This window comes from Glycine max, chromosome 20, assembly GCF_000004515.6.
Source record: "Glycine max cultivar Williams 82 chromosome 20, Glycine_max_v4.0, whole genome shotgun sequence".
NCBI classification, from domain to species: Eukaryota; Viridiplantae; Streptophyta; class Magnoliopsida; order Fabales; family Fabaceae; genus Glycine; species Glycine max.
In genome coordinates this window covers 22,466,944-22,481,213 of record NC_038256.2, presented here as the reverse complement: position 1 = coordinate 22,481,213, position 14,270 = coordinate 22,466,944, and positions in this window count along the sequence as shown.

Here is a 14,270-nt window from a genome sequence, read left to right as displayed (position 1 = left end):
GGAAGGTCCATTCAGGGCCACAGCCAGCCTGGACAATAGATCATACAGACTACAAGAACTGGATGACAAAACAAATCCCAAAACATGGAATGCCACCTACCTGAAGTTCTACTTCAATTGACCTAAACTACAAACTCTATATTCTACTCCTTTTCCTACTCAAGTCTTTTGTCCCAAAGTTAGAAAAATCAAGGTTTTGGCTTGAGAGGTTTTAACGAGGCACATTTGGGATAACATCTCCAGTACATGTCACCTACTGTGAATGACATGTATGCCAACGCATATTACTATGTCTCTAGTACATACCACCCACCACGAGTGACATGTGCACACAAGCACATTACTACGTCTCTAGTACATGCCACCCATGGGGAGTGACATGTGCGCACGAGCACATTACTATGTCTCTAGTACATGCCACCCACGACGAGTGACATATACGCATAGGCACACTACTATAACTCTAGTATATGTCACCCACGACGAGTGACATATATTCAAGAGCACACCATTATGACTCTGGTATATGCCACCCACGACGAGTGACATATATTCAAGAGCACACCATTATGACTTTGGTATATGCCACCCACGACGAGTGACATATATGTAACAACATACTGCTATGTCTCTCGTACGTGCCACCCACGATGAGCGGCATGCATACAAGAACACGGTGCCTAAAACCTAGGTCAGACAATTTCCTGGTTGATACTCCAAAGGGATCGAAAAACCCAAGGTCCACCCTTGGTAAGTCCTACTAATTCGCACCACCATGTCTCCAACATGTGCCACTTTGTAAGAGGCACGTGTGCAAGAGCACGCCATTACATCTCTAGTACATACCACCCATAGCGAGTGGCATGTGCGCATGAGCACATTACTACGTCTCCAGTACATGCCACCCACGACGAGTGACATGCACGCAAGAGCACGCTACTATAACTCCAGTATATGTCACCCATGATGAGTGACATGTATGCTAGAGCACACCATTATGACTCAAGTACATGCCACCCATGACGAGTGACATATATTCAAAAGCATACCGCTATGTCTCCAATAAGTGCCACCCACGGCGACTGACATGCATTCATGAGCACGACGCCCAAAACCCAAGTCAAAAATTTCCTAGTTGATACTCCAAAGGGCTCACAAAACCCAAGGTCCACCCTCGGTGAGTCCTACTAATTCACACCACCATGTATCTAGTATGTGCCACTTTGTAAGAGGCACATATGCAAGAGCACGCTATTACATCTCCAATACATGTCACCCACGGTGAGTGCCATATATGCAAGGGTATAGCACATGCACTGCACATAAGACTCGTCAAACCCAAGCTCCACACTTGGTGATCCTTACAACTCCACAGTCAGGAAAATACCTAGGGCAAACACGTCCCCACTCCAAGGCTTGAAAAACCCAAGGTTTACCCTTGGTGAGCCCTTTCTTTTACTAAATTCAATCTCCACAGGAACCTAAGGTACATAAGGTCTACTCTTGACGAACTTTTCTACCTGTCGCAACCTACCCTTCGGCGGGAGGGCGACGCGAGACTCGCGGGTGCGTCTTCCAAGAAAGGAATACGCGCGGAGTCGCCACCAACGTTTATTTGAGGAAAACGTCGGAAAAACCGGAAAAGACGTGGTCTACGAACTTTAAGTGAAAGGTTCGGGAGTTGTATTTACGTACGGGGAAGGTATTAGCACCCCACACGTCCGTCACAAGAGACGACAACCTTTAATCAAATGTGCAAATATGACTTTAATTTATATTATTTTCCCATTTTTCGTTCTTACATCTTTTTATGCCTTTTCATATTTTTATCTTTTTGTGGTCGACGAGGGTGTTTCCCTTGCTCCTACGTATTCCTCAATAAGGAAATCATACCTACGTAGTTCTTTGTGAACAAAGCGTTTGGTTAAGTTATTTTTTATCCTTTTTTGCAAGATATGTTTTTATTGAATGAAAGGTCATTTAAGGCGTTGGACCTTTAAACAATCTTTCGATTCTTTTTTAGAGGAGAGAAAACATTAAGGCGTTGGACCATTAAAGATCTCTTTATTTTTGAAAGAGGTAATAAAGTTACATGTTGATTTTAGGCCTTTTAGAAATCTACATTTAACCAATAAAAGCGGAAAAGACCATTTCAAGGCGTTGGACCTTTAAAAATGGCTTTTTTAGGCGATGACAAAAAGTTTGGTTTATGAATTGATTTTAGCCTTACTTTCACTTTGGTTATTAGTCGATTCGATTACGAAAGGAAAATCCCAAAGAAAAACTTCCGTTTGATTTTTTTTGGATTTATTTTACTAAAAGATATTTTTTATTATTATATTATTATTTTGCCTCTTTTTTGGTTTTAAACATGGTTACGGCACGACCGAACGGTCGGAATTCATTCTAACAGAAATTAAAGGATGTTATAATACAAATGATCAGTGGAAATTTATTTTATTTTTGATTAGGTGAGAAAATGACTTAAATAAATGGCTAAAGCACGTCAAAAGGGGGTACGAAAAGTAAATGAAATAAAAATAAAGCACATGAAACAATCGAGGACCACTAAGCGTACATAGAATGAATTCAAAAGTTCGATTTCGGGAACTTACCGGTTGAAGAGCGAAGAATGAACGAAGAATGAACGAACAACGTCGAAGAACGGTTGAAAATCTTCGCGAAATCACCCACAGAAACATCACGGAAGCGTTACAGAAGCGCCTCGGCTTGGATTTTCTTCACTGAAAAATTTTTTCTCACTAATTTTAAGTGAACCTCAGATACCAGGAGGGTTGAACATTTTTTTTCTTCACTCCTTCCCCTATTTATAAGAAAAGGAAGGAGAAGCTTGCCACCCAGCTCGCCCAAGCGAGCTCAGCTCGCCCTGGCGAGCTAGGTTGCTTCCTCCAGAAGGCACCGCCTTCTGCAAAACTTCCTGGAAGACCCAAATGGGTCTGGTTGCTATTTGCACCCCCCCCTTTTTACTAAATACACCCCTTTCCTTTTTTTGCTGATTATTTTTCCATAACGTTACGGAAACTTACGAATTACGTAACGATACTTGTTTTCCTTCCATAATGTTACGGAACCTTACGAATTACATAATCATCCCTTTTTTGCCTTCTGGAATGTTACGGAACTTTACGGATTGCACACTAACACTTCCTTTTAATTTTCGGCATGTCACGGAACTTCACGGATTGTGATACAATGCTTTCTTTTGACTTCCGACATGTCTCAGAACTTCACGAAATGCCTAACGATGGGTGCCAAGTACCTTGAAGTGGCCAAACGAGGGTCGCATCCCAACAATGGGTGGTCCCCGGACGAAATTAGGGTATGACAGTTGCCCCTCTTTACTTGTCTTTTATTGGAGATAAAAGGGAAGTAAAGATAAGACATTAATTTGGTTCAAGCGAAACAACATTCAGCCAGTGAATCACCCTGTCAGTGGAACCTGCAAAAATTTGAAAATGATCAGTACCGACACATCATCCTGATACTTTCGAATTCGTTCCTCCTAGTTGACACAAGGCATAGAATGACCATAATTTGTCTCTGCGTGTCTTTGGATGCGATCGAGCATGGGCGGTAAGGCGTAAAATGACCATAATTTGTCTCTACGTGCCACCAGACACGATCTCCTCTGGATGGCGAAAAGGTGTACGAAATGACCATAATTTGTCTCCGCCCACCTCTCGACTTACTGTCCTCGAATGATAAAGGGCGCAGAATGACCATAATTTGTCTCTGCGCGTTTATCACTTGACTTGCGAAATCTGAATGACAAAGGGCGCAAAATGACCATAATTTGTCTCTGCGCGTTTATCACTCGACTCGTTGCTCCTGAGTGACAAAGGGCGCAGAATACGTTAGTCTCTGCGCGTTTATCACTCAACTTGCTGCCCTTGAATGACAAAGGGCGCAGAATTTGTCTCTGCGCGTTTATCACTCGACTTGCGAAATCTGAATGACAAAGGGCGCAAAATTTGTCTCTGCGCGTTTATCACTCAACTTGCTGCCCTTGAATGACAAAGGGCACAGAAGACGTTGTTAGTCTCTGCGCGTTTATCACTCATCGAGCGTGCGAATGACCGTAATTGGTCTCCGCATGTCATCGGGCCCGCCGCCTCTAGATGACAAAAGGTGCAGAAGACGATGTTAGTCTCTGCGTGCTATCATGCTTTGAGTCTTAGAGATAGCAAAACAAAGTTAAAAAGTGCGGGACCAAATGGTTCCCGCATGTCATCGGGCCCGCCGCCTCTGGATGACAAAAGGTGCAGAAGACGACGTTAGTCTCTGCGTGCTATCATGCTTTGAGTCTTAGAGATAGCAAAAGAAAGTTAAAAAGTGCGGGACCAAATGGTTCCCGCATGTCATCGGGTCTGTCGCCTCTGGATGACAAAAGGCGTAGAAGACGATGTTAGTCTCTGCGTGCTATCATGCTTTGAGTCTTAGAGATAGCAAAAGAAGGTTTAAAAAGTGTGGGACCAAATGGTTCCCGCATGTCATCGGGCCCGCCGCCTCTGGTTGACAAAAGGCATAGAAGACGACGTTGGTCTCTGCATGCTATCATGCTTTGAGTCTTAGAAGTAGCAAAAGAAAGTTTAAACGGATAACCGCTTGGGTATTTCCGCCTATCACATGACTCCAGGGTCAGTATGACAGAGATTGTGGGGCGGCCGACAAAAGTGAGGCTCTTGCTCCTACGTATCCTTAATGAGGAACTTAGACCTACGTAGTTTTGGATAACTTGTGAGACTAAAAATAGTCTCGGTGTTTTCTTCACTAAAATGCGAACACGCTTTAGCAAAGAGACAAAACTCCCAACCAATTAGAGCATATGTTTTTTTGGATAAAAAAACAAAGTGTCTACCGGGGAAGGAGAGCATGCTGATGAAATTTTCTCATAACCATAAATGAGACTTTGGATGTTAGCATTTCGCTTCTAAATGAGCATTTAGAGGAAACACTGGGTTCAACAAAAATAGAAGAAAATCACTCAAAGTGTATCAATCTCACACGGGTAAGTGTTTCATCCTAATTCCGAACCATAGATATGCCATGACTTGGCTTTGCAAATCATTTCCTATCAAATCAAAGATTACATGTGTGATCATGGATCAATAGGACTTTTTCTTGGGAATGGTGTTTTTTGGTGGGAACTTTGGCTTTGAGTGCTCTTTGGCCTTTTCCTTTTCTGTTTTTGTTTAGTGTGAGGTGAACAAGTCACCGATGCACAGGATTTTGGTGGGCAATTTAAAGGGAGAGGACCACTTTAGATCGTGGTTTCCTTTCTTCTTTTTGTTCACTTGGTGGTAACTTTGTATTTGTTCAGATGTTTTCTGGTCCAAAAACCTTTCTGTATATTTCTTCTGTTTTCTTTCGATCCTTGATCGGGAATCTTCTTTCCTTTTTTCTTTTTTTGCTTTCTCTCAATCTTTGATTGAGAATTTTCTCTTTTTGTTTTCTCCCGCTCTTTTGATTAAGAATTTCCTTTCTTTTTTTGTTTTCTTCTGAGGGCAAGGATTGACATTCTCACCCTGGGTCAAGGTTTATGGTAAATTGGGATTTTGGCTCAAGGCTTGTAGAATGGCTGGACATGATATATGTCAGGGTTTGGTTTGGTTCAAGGATAAAAGGGGATGTCCCACATTATTTCCATGACACAAATGCAACAATGATGATTTGGAAATTTTATGCAAAACTAGTCGTGCATGCACCTGTATGGATACTCAAGTGTTGAAATTTTTTTGGTCATGTGATGCTAGGGCTCATAATTCATTCTCTCTACTTTAGCCAACCCAGTGTTTCCAAAATATGTTCTTTTATCAATTTGGGCATTCATCCGAGTCCATTTTGGGTGTTCGAAAAAACTTTCACAGCATTTACCCTTCAGGTGTATACACATTTTTTTTTTCAAAAACTGGTTATAATCAGTGAATTCTTTCAAAGAAAAGCTGGAAGTTATCTCTTTTCACAAGCATGTTGCATTTTAGCTAGACAACTTTTTACTTTTATTTATTTTCTTTTTTTCTTCCTTCTTTTTCTTTTCTTACTTGCTCTCTTTTCCTTTTCCTCTTTTTCTTTTTTTAGTTATTTATCATTTCTTAATTTCCTCTCTCTTCTTTCTTTTTTCTCTTTTTCTCTCTAAAAAGGTCGTGCGGACGAGGGCCCACACTACCTACTTACGTCTAACCACAAGGTAAACGAAAAACGCATGAAATGGTAAATCGCAAAAATGGTGACGAAATAACTGAGAGCCATAACGCCAAAATTTCTAACAGAAACGAACGATAATAATAGTAATGTTAGTAACCATATGAACAAAAACAGAAAATAGTAATGTCAACAACAATATGGACAATAGCAAAAAACATCAATAGCAAACTAATAAAAAAAACAATAATGTAAAAAAAAATATGGTGACCTCGATCACGTGGCTCCGCTCCCTCCCAAGAAACCGAGCAAGTCCATCATTTCCTCATCCATGCGGTCCTCCTCTACATCGTCGGGAACTCCTGCAGGCGCCTCCCCTGCTTGAGCCTCGGGCCAATCTTTGGGCCACGCGATCTCATCCCTAAACTGATCTGGAGTAGGGCACGCAAAAGGAGCGAAACCCTAGCCCTGCTGACTGAGGTTGTGCTGGTAGAGACACTCATGTATCTACACCTGCCCCCGGTGGTTGGCTGCCTATTGGCGAACCAAGTGTTGTAGATACTACTCCATTCCTAATGACCCAGCATGATCAGCCTGATGAGGTGGTGGCGGTGCGTCTGCGGCCTGTGGTGCATCACCCTGCGCCTGCCTAGGCGTGCAATACTTCTCAATGAAAGCCCGGGTGATCGACAGTCGGATCACCTTACTAGGTGTGACGGGAACCCCGAATGACTAGCAGAGGCCCGTGATCAATGCTGTAAACCCCAGGGCCATGTTAGACTTATCTGGGTCTAAAGGGTGCCTGGTGGGTGGCATACCTGCAAATAAATAGATGACGTCAACAATCAACAGAGTCACATGGACGCTCATCCGTGTCAGGATGGCATACACCAGCTGACACTTCGGCAGAGGAAGGTCGGAGTTATGATCACTAGGCAGGACATTGTTGAGCAGCAATGTCATCCACATCTGGGTCAACGTCGTCATACTGGTGTGCATGATCCGCACCCGCCTCCCTGCAGCGGTCCGAGCAAAATCCTGACCCAGTGTGCATAATAGTTGGGCAATGGCATCTTCGTCGAACCCATCGGCCTTGTTCCTCCTCTGACTAAACTCGCACTCCTGGCCTTCCTCTAACACTAGTGGGTCACCTAGGAACTGGCTAAGGGCATCTGCATCAAAGGGAATCCACTGACCCCTCACCCATGACCGCATGTCCCGCACTCCCTCTTCTGTGGGCCAAGCATTAGAATAAAACTCCAGGACTATATCTGGGTCAAACTTAGTCACGGGAGTGACCAGCGACGTCCAATGTCGGCGAGCTATCTCCTCCTGAAAATCTGTGTACTCATCGTCCCTGAGCTGGACGTGTCTCTCTCTGTCGAACGACCATCCTTTGATGGCCTCAAAACGCTGCTGGTGCTCAGCGCTCTTGAAATAGTGGCTATCAAACTCGGGAGCGGCACTAGTCCCTTCAGTCGCGGCGTCCCTCCTATATCTATTCGTGGAAAGCTTTTTCGGAGCCATTTCTTGCGAGGACAAACATTTGGAAAGTTAATTTACAAGGAAATGCTATTTTAAAGAAAAAACGACATGCTAATCTTTTCGATTTAGAACAAACTTGTGCACACATTTCTTTAAAGAAGAACATTTATGAACCTGCATACGCGCAAAATATCTTGCTATGAATATACAAGAACATTCTAGCTACCGCACATATTCTTTTGAAAAGAATTCATATATGCATGCTCAAGGTATTGTGCCAAAAATACTCATGTCTATATACAAAGTATTTTGCTACCAAAAGTTACATACGCACATTTGAAGTATTTTATTAACATACAAAACTTTTTGTTGTTTCATTCACATATATGCACACTGGAGAGCCAATCTCATGTCATGCACACACTTGCATTTATTTGAAAAGGAATTTTCATGCCATTTATCTACACTCGAAAGGCAATTCCACATCATATATTCATTTTGGGAAGCATTCTCGTGCCACATCCAACATGTGTACATTCATAAAGCGCTTGACCATTTATTCAACATGTACACGTTTTATTTGAAGGGTATTTTCCTCTTGCTACCTGTTCTATATATACATGCACATGGTGAATAACATCTTTATACAAACTAGGCAAACATCATGGTGCAGCCCCAACAAATCAGCCGCTGGCCTAAAGGGAAATCCCTATTTTAATGCCTTCATTTTTATGTTTTCTTGTACTCAAAACCAAAGGCTTGGATTCCTATGTCTAAGTCCTTAATTTGGGCACTTATTTTAAACTCTATATGTTGTCCCTATACACACAAAACAGCCCTACAATCCAAAGTTCACAAAACCATGCCCAAATGTCATTGAGGCATTTCACCGAGCACTTGGTGGGCGCATGTTTAGGCATGAATAGCAAGGGAATGGGATCAATGTGGCATGCCCCATTGCTCCAGAATGCACCATAGGCCTAGGGCCATCCCTTACAACCCCCTAACTCAAACCAATCAAGCATGAAACAAAGCCAAAATTGCTCCATAGATTTGAGCATATTCACACAATTTAGAGCACCAAAAGAAGACCAAGATACATCAATGGAAAGCTAGAAAACTCAAGAATGAGATACTTACTTGATGGAGTGGGTAACACCACTAAGAATGGAAGCAAAAATGCAAAAATGGTGGCCTAGGGGTGAAAAACCCGTAATTCCCGTGGTGTTGGCATTTTTTGAGTGAGGGGGGAGAGTTTTGGGTGGAGGAAAACTCCCCCTCCCTCGTTTGGGAAGAAATAAGTACGGATTCCCACGGGTCGGTGTTCTCTTACTCAAACCCCCTTAGGGTAGATTAGGCATCCAATATTTACTTTAAAGACATAACAGTAATAATTACTGGGAATTTAAAGGATACTAGGCTTGCCTCCCAGCGGCGCTTTCCGTTTGTCCAGAGCTGGGCAAGGGACGACGATCCATCGGTCGTGACCCTAGCCTCTACTTGCGTCCATCCCTAAGTACCTGAAAGTAGGAAATGACATTGCGCGGAAAACTGTGGCCGCGTTACCGTTTTACCTTGATTGGTTTCTGCCTTCAGCTTCGTCCCGGCATCTGACCATTGCCTAAGATGATTCTGCCCCTGTTATCACAAAATATGCATGCATATGTGTATGCATGAGTGTTTTCGAATGCAACAATCTTGTTAGTGAAAGATGGTTAGGTTCAATTTTAATTAAGTGCTTGGGGCATCCCATGGACTGAGCGAAAAGGCTCAGGTTATCACAACCGCACATGGTTTAAAGCACACAAAGTGAGGACTGAAGTCTCAAACTCATATTCTCTTCTTTTAAAAGACTGTGATGAGAAATATACAGCAGACGGGAATCCCTGGGGGAAACCTAGAAGAACACATAAATATAAAAGAACATGCAGCGACATCCTCAATTGCCCCAGATTCTAAGCGTAGTATCGCTTGACAACATCAGAGTTTATGGGTAAAGGTAGCTCCTCGCCATCCATGTTGGTAAGCACCAAGGCCCCTCCGGAAAAAGTCCTTTTCACAACGAAAGGTCCTTCGTAGTTTGGGGCCCACTTCCCTCGATTATCATTAACAGCGTGGGACATCTTTTTCAGCACAAGGTCCCCCTCATGGAACTTGCGCAAGTGCACCTTTTTGTCAAACGCGTTCTTCATTCTTTGTTGATACAGGCGCCCATGGCTCATGGCCGTCAAGCGCTTACCTTCAATAAGATTAAGTTGGTCATAGCGTGTTTGAGCCCACTCCAATTCTTCTAAGCCTGATTCTGCTAGTATCCTCTGGGAAGGGATCTCTACTTCAAATGGGAGTACCGCCTTCATTCCATAAACCAAGGAATACGGTGTTGCCCCAGTAGAAGTTCGTACCGAAGTTTGGTATCCATGCAGGGCAAAAGGCAACATCTCATGCCAATCTTTGTATGACACTGTCATCTTCTGAATAATTTTCTTAATATTCTTATTGGCTGCTTCCATGGCTCCATTCATCTTGGGTCGGTATGGCATGGAATTGTGATGCTGGATTTTGAAATCTGTGCACATCTCCTGCATCATCTTGTTATTCAGATTAGTGCCATTGTCAGTAATGATCTTCCTAGGGAGTCCGTACCGACAAATCAGCTCCCTCTTTATGAATCTGACCACTACACTCCTCGTGACATTGGTGTAGGAAGCCGCTTCGACCCATTTGGTGAAATAATCTATTGCCACGAGAATGAAGTGATGACCGTTCAAAGCCTTGGGTTCGATGGCCCCTATGACGTCTATCCCCCACATGGAAAAAGGCCAAGCGGCGGACATGATGTTTAGGGGATGAGGCGGAGCATTGACATTGTCTGCGAACGCTTGACATTTATGGCATTTCCTTACATGGATGCAGCAATCACTTTCCATGGTGAGCCAGTAATAACTTGCTCTCAGGATCTTCCTGGCCATAGCATGCCCATTGGCGTGCTTTCCAAATGAACCCTCGTGGACTTCCTTGATCATGTGGTCCGCCTCTTTGGCATCCACACATCGCAGGAGAGTCATGTCATGGTTTCTTTTATAAAGTATGCTCCCGCTCATGAAGAAACCGGCTGCCATAGTTCACATACTAAACATCACTCCCAAAGAAGAGAAAAGGATAGAAGGCCTCAAGAGGTTAACATTAGCCTCCCATATTTCCATGGAAAATATAATTTTGAGACCTACTTAGATTGGGAGATGAAGGTTGAACAACTCTTTGCTTGCCATCATATTAGCGTAGAGAGAAAATTTCCATTTACTTCCCTTAGCTTTCAAGGGTATGCCCTCTATTGGTGGACTTCCCTTGTTAGGGAATGAAGGATTCATGGGGATCCTCCAGCAGAGTATTGGAATGATCTTAAGAGTGCTTATCGAGGCCCTACCCGAATCAAATAAACATAAAAAATGGAGTATCTAGGAAGTGATCCTAGGTCATCTCCCAACGAGCAATGGTCAACCAAACGTTCATAACAGATAGTAATAAAACAGTAACGAATTGGGGGGGTTGTTTGTTTTTGTAAATTAAACCGGAAGCAAATTCGAATAAAAGAAATAACAGAATTAAAACATGTTGTTTCCCCTTGATTCACAAGCAAGTCTCTTATCCTAAGTAACGAGAATTTATCCTTAATCAGTTCAACCACTTAATCCAACCCTAAATTAAATTACTAAGAGAAAATTAACATAAGGTTGTCATTATGTGATTAAGCAACACATACACCAATTAATCATGAACAAAACTAATCATTAAGCATGAACGTAAATTAAGCACAGAGACAATTAATCAAGCACTAAGCATGCATGGATTAATAGCGACAAATACAACGTAATTGGTGAAGAGGAAAAACTGATCAGAACTCAATAGTAATAACAAAACCTCAAAGAGAGTTGTGCTTGATCCTCAAGAAAAAACAACGCTAGAGACTTAGCCTTCCATTAATCAGTAGAAAACGAAATTGTAGATTGAAGCAGAAATGAAATCGCAGAAAATGAATTTTACTCTACGTGAACAGTGCGCATGAACAGTAAAAACTGAAATTCTAAAATCCTAGAATTATTCTCCTCTCCAAAAACTCCATAAACTAAAACCTTGGTGCTGTTATATAGGTCCTCAGCCCCAAAGCTTACAAATCTATTTTAAGTTCAAGCCCATAAACGAAATAAAATAAAATCTGGACAAGATAAGATAAGATTGGATGAAATAAAATCTAGACGAAATAAAATCTAGATGAAATAAAATCTGCATAAGACAAGATTTGATAAAATAAAATTGTCTGCTCTCTTCCAGTCCAAGCCCAATTGCTTATAATTCTCCTGAAATTAAATTAAAAACACAAAATTAGTCAAGTAGGCCAAAATGATAAAATTGCATAATTAATTTGACAATTAAGGCTAATCAGTAATTAAAATGGTGACAAAAAGGGTTAAGAAATAGGATAAAATAATGACACATCAAATCCCCCCACACTTAGCCTTTTGCACACCTGGGCAAAATCAAAAAGCAAAGCAAGGAACAAATCCAGAGACATTAAAGAGAAACAAACAAACACAAAAACAATTACATATTTCTTAATGAATCTCAAGGAATGAAAGGAATTGACAACATCCAACATGTAGAGAGTTAGAAAATCAAGACATTCATGAAAGTCATCCAAGCATCTCAAACATGGCAAGATAGTCAATCAGCTCAAGAATTGAATGAAAAGTGATAAAGGCTCACAAGATATGCACTCTATCTCTCAAGTATCTAGGCTACTGTTTACTCTCAGAGCACCCATGAAAACAAACACCACATAGACTTGGCAAGACACTAAAATTGACAACCACACCACAAACACATGCACATGAGGATCAAAAGGTCTTTTAAGGTTGTAATGGGGCCAAGGATAAGGTAAAGGAAAGTATGGGATAAGTAGCTAAAACCCAAAGGAATAGAGGAGCAATGGGGAATAAGTGGGTAGTAAGAAAAAGTAGTAAACCCCCAAACCAAAATTAAAAATTAAGCATAAAAAGTAAACCCAAAACAAAATCAACCAAGTCCTCAAACCAATCCAAATCTTCAAACCAAGACCTCATTTATTCAACTTCATTCTTTTTTTTTTGTTTTTTTTTTAACGTGAACAGTAGCAATTGAAAGCATTTGAAAAATAAAGCAACAAATAGGCATAATATGTATATACATCAAGCATGACCAAACTACATCATCAAGCATGGCCAACAAAAACATATCATCCAATGAAACATACCCCACCACACTTATTCCCAAAACAATTCCAAAGCTCCAAAATTCTTTACGAGTAGGGTGAGATCATGGTTTTTCACTTAAGGCTTGTAATGAGCTTCAAAACAAAGAAAGGGGAACATAGGCTCAAAGGGGCTATCAGAGGAATTAATTCAAGGTAGGCTCATTTGGCTAGAGGCTTATAAGAACAAAATGCCTAAATCATCTCCCAACATGCATGTGAAGCAAGAAGTATCAACAACAGTCAAGCCAAGGCTATTGTGCAAGCAATCAATGGGGAAAAACACACCGAATAAAATAGATGATGATGGCTCAAATTCTCACCAAGGGTAAATCTATCACTTCCAATTCGAACTTTCAAAACTAACTTGACATGCAGACAAAAACAAGGATTTCAATTCACAAAATGCCAAGAAACTTCTATTTCAAAAACAATTACCCATTACCTGTACATAACCTAAAATTCAAAGAGAAACATGCAATGTTGTACACAAAACATAAAACAAAAATAACAAAATTAACCTAGAAAAACCTAATAAAATTAACCTAGAAAATCTCCCCCCCCCCCCACACACACACTAAAACAACACATTGTCCTCAATGTAACACAATCATAAGATCAAGAGCAATAAAAAAAATCAATAAAATTAGACAACTGCAATAAAAGTAAAGAAGGAGACAGAAAAAGAAAACTCCCTAAGTCATGGAGGAAGAGAAGTAGGGTGAAGTAAGGAGGTCTCCTCCACCACTACATCCACTAAGGAGGGATTTATGAGGAATGGTTTCAGCCGATGTCCATTGATCTTGAAGCTCTTATCTGTTGATTCACTTTTGATCTCAACTATACCATAAGGAAAAACATTAGTCACCACAAAAGGACCAATCCACTTTGACCTCAACTTACCACTCATGAGTCTGAGCCTAGAGTTATACAATAAAACTTTCTGTCCAACCACGAAGTCCTTCTTAGCTATCAAGTTGTCATGGAACTTCTTGGTCTTCTCCTTGTAATTTGGAATTCTCATAGGCTTCTAAACGGATCTCATCTAGCTTACTTAGTTACAACTTCCTTTCCTCTCTAGCCTAATCAACAGAGAAGTTGCAGGTCTTTACAGCCTAGTAGGCTCTATGCTCTATCTCTACAGGAAGATGACATGCCTTGCCAAAGACAACCCGATAAGGAGACATTCCTATGGGTGCTTTGTAGGCAGTCCTATGCGCCCAAAGAGCATCATCCAGCCTGGTGCTCCAATTCTTTCTGTTCGGCTGCACAATCTTCTCCAAGATCCTTTTTATCTCCCTGTTTGAAATCTCAACCTACCCATTAGTTTGGGGGGTGG